This window comes from Cetorhinus maximus, chromosome 2 (assembly GCF_964194155.1).
Source record: "Cetorhinus maximus chromosome 2, sCetMax3.hap1.1, whole genome shotgun sequence".
Classification (NCBI taxonomy): Eukaryota; Metazoa; Chordata; class Chondrichthyes; order Lamniformes; family Cetorhinidae; genus Cetorhinus; species Cetorhinus maximus.
Window position 1 is genome coordinate 226,296,643 of NC_135880.1, and position 12,047 is coordinate 226,308,689.

The following is a 12,047-nucleotide window of genomic DNA, read 5'->3' on the forward strand; positions in this document are numbered from 1 at the left end:
CTTTGTTTAATTTCCCTGTATATACACCCTAACACTCTATTCCTTTTCAGAATAACCTTGCAATACCTCTCAAGACTCATGCAGATAATTCCAAGGCCCTTCTCCCACTTGGCATCTTTGAATAAATAACTCTTGATGTTAACTTACACAAATGCATCATGCTACATTTACCTATATTGAAAAAGATCTGCCAGACATGGACCCATTCTCCAATTGCATCATTCTGAAACCTATGATCCCTATACCTATATGTCTGTGTCATTGCAAGTCTGCAGTTAGTTCCTCAGCACAGATCTTCAGATCATTGATTAAGGTATTGAAAAACAATAGCAGGTGACACAGATCCCTAGAGGACCCCACCAGTGAATGCCCTCCACAGTGAGCCACTACCATTAATACCTAACCATTATATTAATATTGTTTATCATAAGAACATGAACAGGAGCAAAAGGAGGCCATTCAGTCCTCTGCCATTCAGTGGGATCGTGGCTAATCTACTTACACATCATTTTCCTGCACTATCCCCATATTGCTTGATGTTTTTAATGTGTAGAAATCTATCGATCTCAGTCTTGAACATAGACTGAGCTTTCACAGCTCAGGAGAGTGCAAGAGGACCATCCTGGGACAGGTAGTCAGCAGCACCTAGAGAAGAGTGCGAGTGGAGGACCCTGGGACAGGCAGTCAGAAGCACCTAGAGGATCTAGTCACTTTAGTCTATACCCAAGTAGGAGTAAGGGTAAAATAAAAGCAAGGGTTCATATTCTATTTAGTTAAGATATATCTGGGGAGCTCAGTCCCGTGATTTGCACATCCAGGTCAGGATGGTAAGTGACTTGGAGGGGAACTTCCAGGTGGTGGTGTTCCCATCTATCTGCTGCCCTTGACCTTCTAGATGGTCGTGGTTGTAGGTTTGGAAGGTGCTGTCGAAGGAGCCTTGGGGATTTCCTGCAGTGAATCTTGTAGATGGTACACACTGCTACTACTGCGTCGGTGGTGGAGGGAATGAATGTTTGTGGATGGGGTGCCAATCAAGCGGGCTGCTTTGTCCTGGATGGTGTCGAGCCTCTTGAGTGTTGTGGGAGCTGCACTCATCCAGGCAAGTGGGGAGTATTCCATCACACTCCTGACTTGTGCCTTGTGGACAGGCTTTGGGGAGTCAGGAGGTGAATTACTCGTCGCAGGATTCCTAGCCTCTGACCTGCTCTTGTAGCCACAGTATTTATATGGCTAGTCCAGTTCAGTTTCTGGTCAATGGTAACCCCCAGGATGTTGATAGTGGGGGATTCAGTAATGGTCATGCTATTGAACATCAAGGGGCAATGGTTGGATTCTCTCTTGTTGGGGATGGTCATTGCCTGACACTTGTGTGGTGCAAATGTTACTTGCCACTTGTCAGCTCAAGCCTGGATATTGACCAGGTCTTGCTGCATTTGGATAAGGACTGCTTCAGTATCTGAACAGCCACGAATGGTGCTAAACATTGTGCTATCATCACTTTGGAAGGAGTAATTTGACAAGGAAGTATTCAATGAATGGCATGACACTAGGAAGTTCTGAGGAACAAAGGGACCTTGGTATGTGTGTCCATACATCTCTGAAGGCGGAGGGGCATGTTAGTGGGGTGGTGAAAAAGGCATATGGGACACTTGCCTTTATCAATCGAGGCATAGATTACAAAAGTAGGGAGGTCATGTTGGAGTTGTATAGAACCTTGGTGAGGCCACAGCTGGAGTACTGTGTGCAGTTCTGGTCACCACATTATAGGAAGGATGTGATTGCACTGGAGGGGGTGCAGAGGAGATTCACCAGGATGTTGCCTGGGATGAAACATTTAAGTTATGAAGAGAGGTTGGATAGACTTGAGTTGTTTTCGTTGGAGCAGAGAAGACTGAGGGGCGACTTGATCGAGTTGTACAAGATTAGGAGGGGCATGGACAGGGTGGATAGGGAGCAGCTGTTCCCCTTAGTGGAAGGTTCAGTCACAAGGAGGCATAAGTTCAAGGTGAGGGGCAGGAGATTTAGGGGGAATGTGAGGAAAAACTTTTTTACCCAGAGGGCGGTGACGGTCTGGAATGCACTGCCTGGGAGGGTGGTGGAGGCGGGTTGCCTCACATCCTTTAAAAAGTACCTGGATGAGCACTTGGCACGTCATAACATTCAAGGCTATGGGCCAAGTGCTGGTAAATGGGATTGGGTAGGTAGGTCAGGTGTTTCTCACGTGTCTGTGCAGACTCGATGGGCCGAAAGGCCTCTTCTGCACTGTGTGGTTCTGTGATCAGTGAACATCCTCACTTCTGACCTTATGATGGAAGGAAGGTCATTGATGAAGCAGCTGAAGATGGTTGGGCCGAAGACACTACCCTGAGGAACTCCTGCAGTGATGTCCTGGAGCTGAGATGACTGACCCCCAACAACCACAACCATCTTCCTTTGTGCTGGGTATGACTCCAACCAGCGGAGAGATTTCCCCCTGATTCCCATTGACTCCAGTTTTGCTTGGGCTCCTTGATGCCACACTCGGTCAAATGCTGCCTTGATGTCAAGGGCTGTCACTCTCGTCTCACCTCGGGAGTTCAGCTCTTTTGTCCATGTTTGAACCAAGGCTGTAATGAGGTCAGGAGCTGAGTGGCCCTGGCGGAACCCAAACTGGGCATCAGTGAGCAGGTTATTGCTAAGCAAGTGGCGCTTGATAGCACTGTTGATGTCCACTTCCATTACTTTACTGATGATGGAGAGTAGACTGATGGGGCGGTAAGTGGCCAGGTTGGATTTGTCCTGCTTTTTGTGTACAGGACATACCTGGGCAATTTTCCACATAGCTGGGTAGATTTATTCCTACTCTTTGTTTTCTGTATGTTAAACGGTTCTCAACCTATGCCAGTATATTCCCCCCCAATCCCATGTGCTCTAATTTTGTTTACTAACCTCTTGTGTGGGACCACATCCACTGGTTCCCCCTTATCTATTCTGCTAGCTACATCCTCAAAGTGCAGGAGGGCATGCAATGAGCAGCATCAGGCACACCTAAAAATGAGGCATCAGCCTGCTAAAGCTATAACACGGGACTGCTTGCATGCCAAACAGCATAAGCAGCAAGTGTTAGACAGAGCTAAGCAATCCCACAACCGACAGATCAGATCTAAGCTCTGCAGTCCTGCCACATCCAGTTGTGAATGGTGGTCGACAATTAAACAACTCTCTGGAGGAGGAGGCTCCACCAATTTCCCCATCCTCAATGATGGGGGAGTCCATCACATCAGTGCAAAGGACAAGGCTGAAGCATTTGCAACAATCTTCAGCCAAAAGTGCCATCTTGGCCTTCTTCGGAGGTCCCCATCATCACAGATGCCAATCTTCAGCAAATTCAATTCACTCCACGTAATATCAAGAAATGCTGAAGGCACTGAATACTGAAAAGGCTATGGGCCCTGACAATATTCCAGCAATAGTACTGAAGACTTGTGCACCAGAATTGGCCGCGTCCCTAGCCAAGCTGCTCCAGTGCAGCTACAACATTTTGTGGAAAATTGCCCAGATATGTCCTGTAGACAAAAAGCAGGACAAATCCAACCTGACCAATTACCGCCCCATCAGCCTACTCTCGATCATCAGTAATGTAATGGAAGGGATCATCACCAGTGCTTTCAAGCAGTACTTGCTTAGCAATAACCTGCTCCCTGATGCCCAGTTTGGGTTCCGCCAGGGCCACTCAGCACCTGGCCTCATTACAGCCTTGGTTCTATTATGACACAGTTGATGGTAAAGGCTGAGTTGCTCAAATCCCAGAGGGAAGCTTCAAACAACTGTCATAACCCATTTTTGCATGTTTCAAGATGCAGGCTTTGAATTCAGTCATAACCGAGTCTCAAGAGGTTTTTTATAACACTAAATTAAACATTTATTAATAGAAGAGAGATTGTAAGCACATACATACGTCTACAAAATGACTACTATAATAACTAGAAAAAACCCCTAATTAATCTGACTCTCAGTTACACCCCCGTTAAGGCAACAGTAAATCTTATAGATTTAAACAGACACCTGGCAAAGCAGACTCTGGACAGTCACGTTCAAAATGAGTTTCTTTCAGCTCTGGGTCCTTGCAGACAGACTTCAGGTTTACAGGCTGGAGGCTTCTCACAATTGTTGAATCTTAAAATGCCTCTACCATACACACAATCTCCTTTCCCCTTTATACATATCTTTCTCCTTGAATGTAAATAGTCCATTGTATCACTGGGCTTTTAAATTTACCTCTTCTAACAATAGCGTCCTTTCATCCCATCAATTTTATTAGCTGAAAAAATTAAACACGTTGCTTGGCATCTTCTAGCTAGATGTAAGATTTCACCCACAGTCTTGAATGGTTTCTTTTAACAAATGCAAATTTATACTTTACCTTCTACCCTCCTAACGTTTACCTAATTAACAACTCAAAACTGCTATACACCAAATCACCCAGACTAGCTGGCTTTAATCCAGTTAAGACACACACATAGACACAGACCCCACTAGAACTTTATTTTAAAAAAGAATTTCAATAACGTTATAGACATTAATATCTCTTCACGACAGGATCAAACATGGACAAAAGAGCTGAACCCCAGAGGTGAGGTGAGAGTGACTGCCCTTGACATCGAGGCTGCATTTGACTGAGTGTGGCATCAAGGAGCCCTGGCAAAACTGGAGTCAATGGGAATCAGGGGGAAAACTCTCCGCTGGTTGGAGTCATACCTAGCACAAAGGAAGATGGTTGTGGTTGTTGGAGGTCAGTCATCTCAGCTCCAGGACATCACTGCAGGAGTTCCTCAGGGTAGTGTCCTCAGCCCAACCATCTTCAGCTGCTTCATCAATGACCTTCCTTCCATCAAAAGGTCAGAAGTGAGGATGTTTGCTGATAATTACATAATGTTCAGCATCATTCATGACTCCTTAAGATACTGAAGCAGTCCATGTCCAAATGCAGCAAGACCCGGACAATATCCAGGCTTGGGCTGACAAGTGGCAAGTAACATTCGTGCCTCACAAGTGCCAGGCAATGACCATCTTCAACAAGAGAGAATATAACCATCGCCCTTTGACGTTCAATGGCATTACCATCACTGAATCCCCCACTATCAACATCCTGCGGGTTAACATTGACCAGAAACTGAACTGGACTTCCCATATAAATACTGTGGCTACAAGAGCAGGTGAGACACTAGGAATCTTGCGATGAGTAACTCACCTCCTGACTCCCCAAAGCCTGTCCACCATCTACAAGGCACAAGTCAGGAGTGTGATGGAATACTCCCCACTTGCTTGGATGAGTGCAGCTCCCACAACACTTAAGAAGCTTGACACCATCCAGGACAGAGCAGCCCGATTGATTGGCATCACATCCACAAACATTCACTCCCTCCACTACCAACACACAGTAGCAGCAGAGTATACCATCTAAAAGATGCATTGCAGGAATTCACCAAGGTTCCTTAGATAGCACTTACCTAACCCGGACCACTACCATCTAAAAGGACAAGGGCAGCAGGTAGATGGGAACACCACCACCTGGAAGTTCCCCTCCAAGTCACTCACCATCCTAACTTGGAAATATATCACCGTTCCTTCACTGACGCTGGGTCAAAACTTGGAACTCCCTCCCAACAGCACTGTGTATGTACTTACACCACATGGGCTGCAGCAGTTCAAGAAGGCAGCTCACCACCACCTTCTCAGGGGCAATTAGGGATGTGCAATAAATGCTGGACTAGCCAGCGAAACTCACATCCCGTGAATGAATTAAAAAAAATTCCAACAGCTTTGTTAAAAGTAATTTCCCTTTCACAAATCCAAGTTGCCTCTATCCAATACAAAAATAAAAATACCTGGAAAAACTCAGCAGGTCTGACAGCATCTGCGGAGAGGGATACAGTTGACGTTTCGAGTCCGTATGACCCTTTATCAGAACTAAGACATATAGAAATTGGATGAAATATAAGCTAGTAGAAGGGGGTGGGACAGGAGAGCTCGATAGGGGGCCAGTGATAGGTGGAGGCCAAGAAGAGACTGCCAAAGATGTCACAGACAAAAGGACAAAAGGGTGTTGACGGTGGTGATCTTATCTAAAGAATGTGCTAATGGGGATATTAAGGGAAGCAAGCTAGTGGCAGATGGCCCTGGTGTGGGTGGGGTGGGGGGAAGGGATCGAAATGGGTTAAACAATAGATCGAAATAAATTTTAAAATAGGAGGGAAAAGAAAAAAATATAGTTGTAAAAAAATTATAAATTATTGGAAAAAGGAGGATCGGAAAGTGGGTGGGGATGGAGGAGAGAGTTCATGATCTGAAGTTGTTGAACTCAATATTAAGTCTGGAAGAATGTAAAGTGCCTAGTAGGAAGATGAAGTGCTGTTCCTCCAGTTTGCGTTGAACTTCACTGGAACATTGCAGCAGGCCAAGGACGGACATGTGGGCAAGAGAGCAGGGTGGTGTGTTGAAATGACAAGCGACAGGGAGGTTTGGGTCATGCTTGTGGACAGACCGAAGGTATTCCGCAAAGCGGTCACCTAGTCTGCGTTTGGTCTCTCCAATGTAGAGGAAACCACATTGGGAGCAGTGAATGCAGTTGACTAAATTGAGGGAAGTGCAAGTGAAATGCTGCTTCACTTGAAAGGAGTGTTTGGGCCCTTGGACGGTGAGGAGGGGGGAAGTAAAGGGGCAGGTGTTGCACCTTCTGCGGTTGCATGGGAAGGTGCCGTGGGAGGGGGTTGAGGTGTAGGGGGTGAAGAAGGAGTGGACCAGGGTGTCCCGGAGGGAACGATCCCTGCGGAATGCCGCCAGGGGGGGTGAAGGGAAGATGTGTTTGGCGGTGGCATCATGCTGGAGTTGGCGGAAATGGCAGAGGATGATCCTTTGATCACGAAGGCTGGTGGGGTGATAAGTGAGGACAAGGGGGACCCTGTCATGATTCTGGGAGGGAGAGGAAGGTGTGAGGGCGGATGCCCGGGAGATGGGCCGGATACGGTTGAGGGCCTTGTCAACCACCATGGAAAACCTTGGTTAAGGAAGAAGGAGGACATGTCAGAGGAACTGTTTTGGAAAGTGGCATCATCAGAACAGATGCAATGGAGGCGAAGGAACTGAGAGAATGGGATGGAGTCCTTACAGGAAGCGGGGTGTGAGGAGCTGTAGTCGAGGTAGCTGTGGGAGTCTGTAGGCTTGTAATGAATATTGGTGGACAGTCTATTTACAGAAATTGAGACAGAGAGGTCAAGGAAGGGAAGGGAAGTGTCAGTGATGGACCATGTGAAAATGATGGAGGGGTGGAAATTGGAAACAAAATTAATAAATTTTTCCAGGTCCCGACGAGTGCATGAAGCCGCACCAAAGCAATCATCGATGTACCGGAGAAAGAGTTGTGGGAGGGGGCCTGAGTAGGACTGGAACAAGGAATGTTCCACATACCCCATAAAGAGACAGGCATAACTGGGGCCCATGCGGGTACCCATAGCCACACCTTTTATTTGGAGGAAGTGAGACGAGTTTAAGAAGAAATTGTTCAATGAGAGAACAAGTTCAGCCAGACGGAGGAGAGTAGTGGTGGATGGGGATTGTTCGGGCCTCTGATCGAGGAAGAAGTGGAGAGCCCTCAGACCATCCCGGTGGGGGGTGGAGGTGTAGAGGGATTGGACGTCCATGGTGAAGAGGAGGTGGTTGGGGCCAGGGAACTGGAAATTGTTGATATGATGTAGGGTGTTAGAGGAATCACAGATGTAGGTGGGAAGAGACTGGACAAGGGGAGAGAGAATGGAGTCAAGTTAGCAAGAAATGAGTTCCGTGGGGCAGGAACAGGCTGACACGATCAGTCTGCCGGGACAGTCCTGTTTGTGGATTTTGGGTAGGAGGTAGAAGCGGGCTGTCCGAGGTTGGGAGACTATGAGGTTGGAGGGAAGCTGTGGAGGGAAGATCTCCGGAGGAGATGAGGTCAGTGACAATTCTGGAAACAATGGCTTGATGTTCAGTGGTGGGGTCATGGTCCAGGGGGAGGTAGGAGGAAGTGTCTGCGAGTTGACGCTCAGCCTTTGTGAGGTAGAGGTCAGTGCGCCAGACAACAACAGCACCACCCTTGTCAGTAGGTTTGATGACAAAGTCAGGGTTGGACCTGAGAGATCGGAGTGCGGCAAGTTCAGAACGAGACAGATTAGAGTGGGTGAGGGGAGCAGAGAAATTGAGACGACTAATGTCATGCCGACAGTTATCAATGAAAAGATCAAGAGCAGGTAAAAATCCAGAGGGAGGGGTCCAGGTGGAGGGAGAATATTGGAGGCGGGTAAAAGGATCCGTTGAATGGGGAGAGGATTCCTGCCCAAAGAAGTGAGCACGGAGACGAAGGTGGCGGAAGAAGAGTTCAGCACCGTGCCAAACCCGAAATTCATTGAGGTGAGGGCGTAAGGGTATGAAACTGAGTCCTTTGCTGAGCACTGAACGTTCAGCATCAGAGAGGGGAAGGTCAGAGAGTATGGTGAATACACGGCTGGGACCTATTTTCTAAATGTCCTGTTATCACATCTTTTATTATAGATTCCAGCATTTTCCCTACTACTGATGTCAGGCTGACAGGTCTGTAGTTCCCTGTTTTCTCTCTCTCCCTCCTTTCTTAAATAGTGGGGTTACATTTGCCACCTTCCAATCTTCAGGAACCATTCCAGAATCTAGAATTTTAAAAGATGATCACCAATGCATCTAACATCTCTACAGCCACTTCTTTCAACAATTTGGGGTGTAGATCATCAGCTTCAGCGGTTTATATACTTGAAATCCCATTGATTTCTCTGGTGCTTTTTTACTAATATTAATATCTTGCAGTTCCTCATTTACACTATTCCCTTGATTCTCCATAATTTCTGTGAGGCTTTTAGTATTTTCATCCATGAAAACACATACGGTATTTGTTTAGTTTCTATGCCATATTCTCCTTATTCCCTATTATAAATTCTCCTGACTCTGCTCGTAATGGACCCACATTTGTTTTGCTAATCCTTTCCTTTTTCCATACTTACAGAAGCTTTTACAGTTTTTAGTTTGTTTTCATGTTCTATTTTCCCTTTCTTCATTTTTTTCTTGGTCGTTATTTGCAGAATTCTAAAATGCTCCCTATCCTCAGACTTATCTATTTTTTGGCAACTTGATATGCCGCTTCCTTTGATCTAAAACAATCCTTGATTTCTTCTGTTAGCCACAGTTGGAACACTTTCCTTGCTGTTTTAGGGTTTTTGCGTGTTAAATGACTATATTTTTGTTGTAAACTATGCATTAGTTCTTCAGATGTTAGCCATTGTCTGTCACCATCATACCTTTTAATGTAGTTTCCCAATCCACCACAGCCAATCTGCCCCTCACACTTTCATAGTTTCCTTTGCTTAGATTTAAGACCCTGTACAAACCAACTGAACTGATGTTACTAAAAAACACCTCACGCACAATGCAGGTAAATTTCACACATCTATATTTACTCACCAAACACCTAACACCATTCAGTGAGCAAGGAAGTGAAACAGTCATACACTCTGCTTCACCATTTTGCCAACAGATGCACAAAAAGGCTTAAGTTCACAGGCATACTCTCAAAAATATGGGTATTTTGGATCACAGGCCTCACAACCGTGTACCTTAACTACACTTTTTATTTATTAAGCAGAAATGCAATGAGTCATACGTGGCTAGCGGCTAAAATATTAGACAATATTGTCTTAGACAATCCACAGCCTCTTCCCATGTATGGTATAAAACACTTTCATAACCATTTGATTACTAAAAAATAAGAGGGTAGAAAACAACATTGGCCAAACAGTTAACCCCCAAAGCTAGCTTTGTGGGAAGGGGTTTGAACATTAAGCACAATCGATTGTTTGTTTTCACCAAAGCCTCAGTGGAGCCATTGGCATTGCCTTGCTTCTTCTCTGGCTTTCTTCAAACCACCCTCAGGCCACGTCTCAATGTTATCCACCCAGTAAGCAAAATCAGATAACAAAACAAAAACAGGGTCATGAAGACTCGAAACGTTAACTGATTTCTTCTCCACCGATGCTGCCAGACCTGCTGAGTTTTTCCAGGTAATTCTGTTTTTGTTTGGATTTCCAGCATCCGCAGTAGCTTTTAGCTTTTTGTTCTTATTTCAGCAAAATCAGATAGTGATCAAGCTCAGCTTCTAACCAGAAGTATTTGTTTGCATTTTACTTTCCTATTATTGAGATAAAGTAAACCACAGGTAATAAACAAGATCTCATGCACTAGAATCACAGCACAATGCAATCGCTCTCTCCAACTCTCAACCTGCAGCAGCAAAGCCACATGAAAACTGTTACGGGCAGGAGGGGGTTTCATTTAAACTGCCCTGGTTTCTCCTCTCACCACTGTCTATAAACAGGAAGGCGTTTTTGATTTGTTTCACCCTTTTTTAGTGGTGGCTTATTCCCCATCCCCTTAATTTGGACATGATCCAATTTTTATGTATAAACCCACAGCAAACTTGTGATAGGATGAAATCAGAGGGTTAGTTTATTTGCACACACTGAAATACAGGAGGAGGGTAACAACATGGCCTCCTTGTCGCTCATACAGTAAAAGAGGGGGTTAGAGAAAGAAAGATTTACAGGGAAAAGACGACAGAAAATAATTATTTTTTCACGTGTCCAGAGTCCAAAATCAAAGTTCAGTGGTGCATTCCTTCACAGAGATCGTAGGTTGAAAACTGAAGCTGTATAATTCGCTTTTCCAGTAGAGGTGACTTCCACACTGAGATATGCACACGAAGATGAATCAGTCTTGTCAGCGATGGTAAAGACGTTCAGAGTTTCCAGTAGAAACAATGCAGATGGGGCCAGGCATTCAAACCGGAACCCTTTTCTGTGCTGCCGCTTGGTAGATGTAAGATGGCAGACTGAGCTTTGCAGCTCCACAAGGCAATATTACAGGTTCCACCAGCTGTAGGAGTCACATCACATGACTCTCACCTCTCCAATTTGGCTTTGACAAAGGGTGTATATCCCTTTGGGTTCCTGAGATTGTTAAATGTCCCAGCCATTAAGAATTTGAAAAGAAGGTTGCAGGGCTTTTGTCCTAGCAGACTAGTAAACTTTGGTTGGCCAGCCTAGGTTCTGAAGTGTAGTTGGCCTTGGTATTGTTTCCTTTGAAGTTGGTCTCTGTAGCCCACAGGGTCGTTAGGGTCTCTTCAGGTGCGAATTTCCCTGATACGTCCAGATTAGCTCCTATTGTTTAAAGGTCATAGACAGACATAGCTTCAGCCATTTTTAAAAGGTCATTGTCCAGTTTTAAAATTTTAGAAGTTAGCCATCAGGATTTTTAAAATAAAAATATAGAGTGTGAGGTCTTAGTCCCATTACAAAACTAACATTTACATAAAAAAAAATGATAGAGAAAATTAAAAGATATATTTACATTGTACTTTATCTCTCAGAAACACAAGGGATTTGGTAAGTAGGTGGCTTTGGGGTCATGATGAGAAGGTGGGGGATGAGTGCTGGAGAGAAGGTGGGCAAGTAGAGTTGAGGGATACTGTGACTAGGTGGGATTGAGGGATTACGGTGGATAGGATTATAGTGGAATTGATCTATCAAAAAAGGATGAGCTTATTGGGCCTAATGGGTTTCATGTTCCCAGATATCCTTTTGTTTTTACGTATCATATAGATAATAGCTGATTTTCTAAAAGATGTGATTGCTTTAAGTGACACAATGGGACCTCAGACAGTAGTGTGAACCTGACAAGAACCTGAGACCGGATTTGGAATGTGCAGCCTGAGCAGTTCCATCGGCACGGACCTGAGAGCCAGGTGGCTGTGAGTCAAAGTGCATTTTATCACGTGAGGTGTTGTTGTGGTACAGTGAAAGTTATTGGCAAAATCTGTAAGCAAGCCTCCTGTCTGCTTAACTTGTAGACTAGGACACCGCATACGATACCAGGGAGCCAGAAAGGAAATGAAAAGAATAAATTGAAAAGGCACAAGCCAATCATTGGGTGTGAATTACCCACCCAAAAATCAGTTT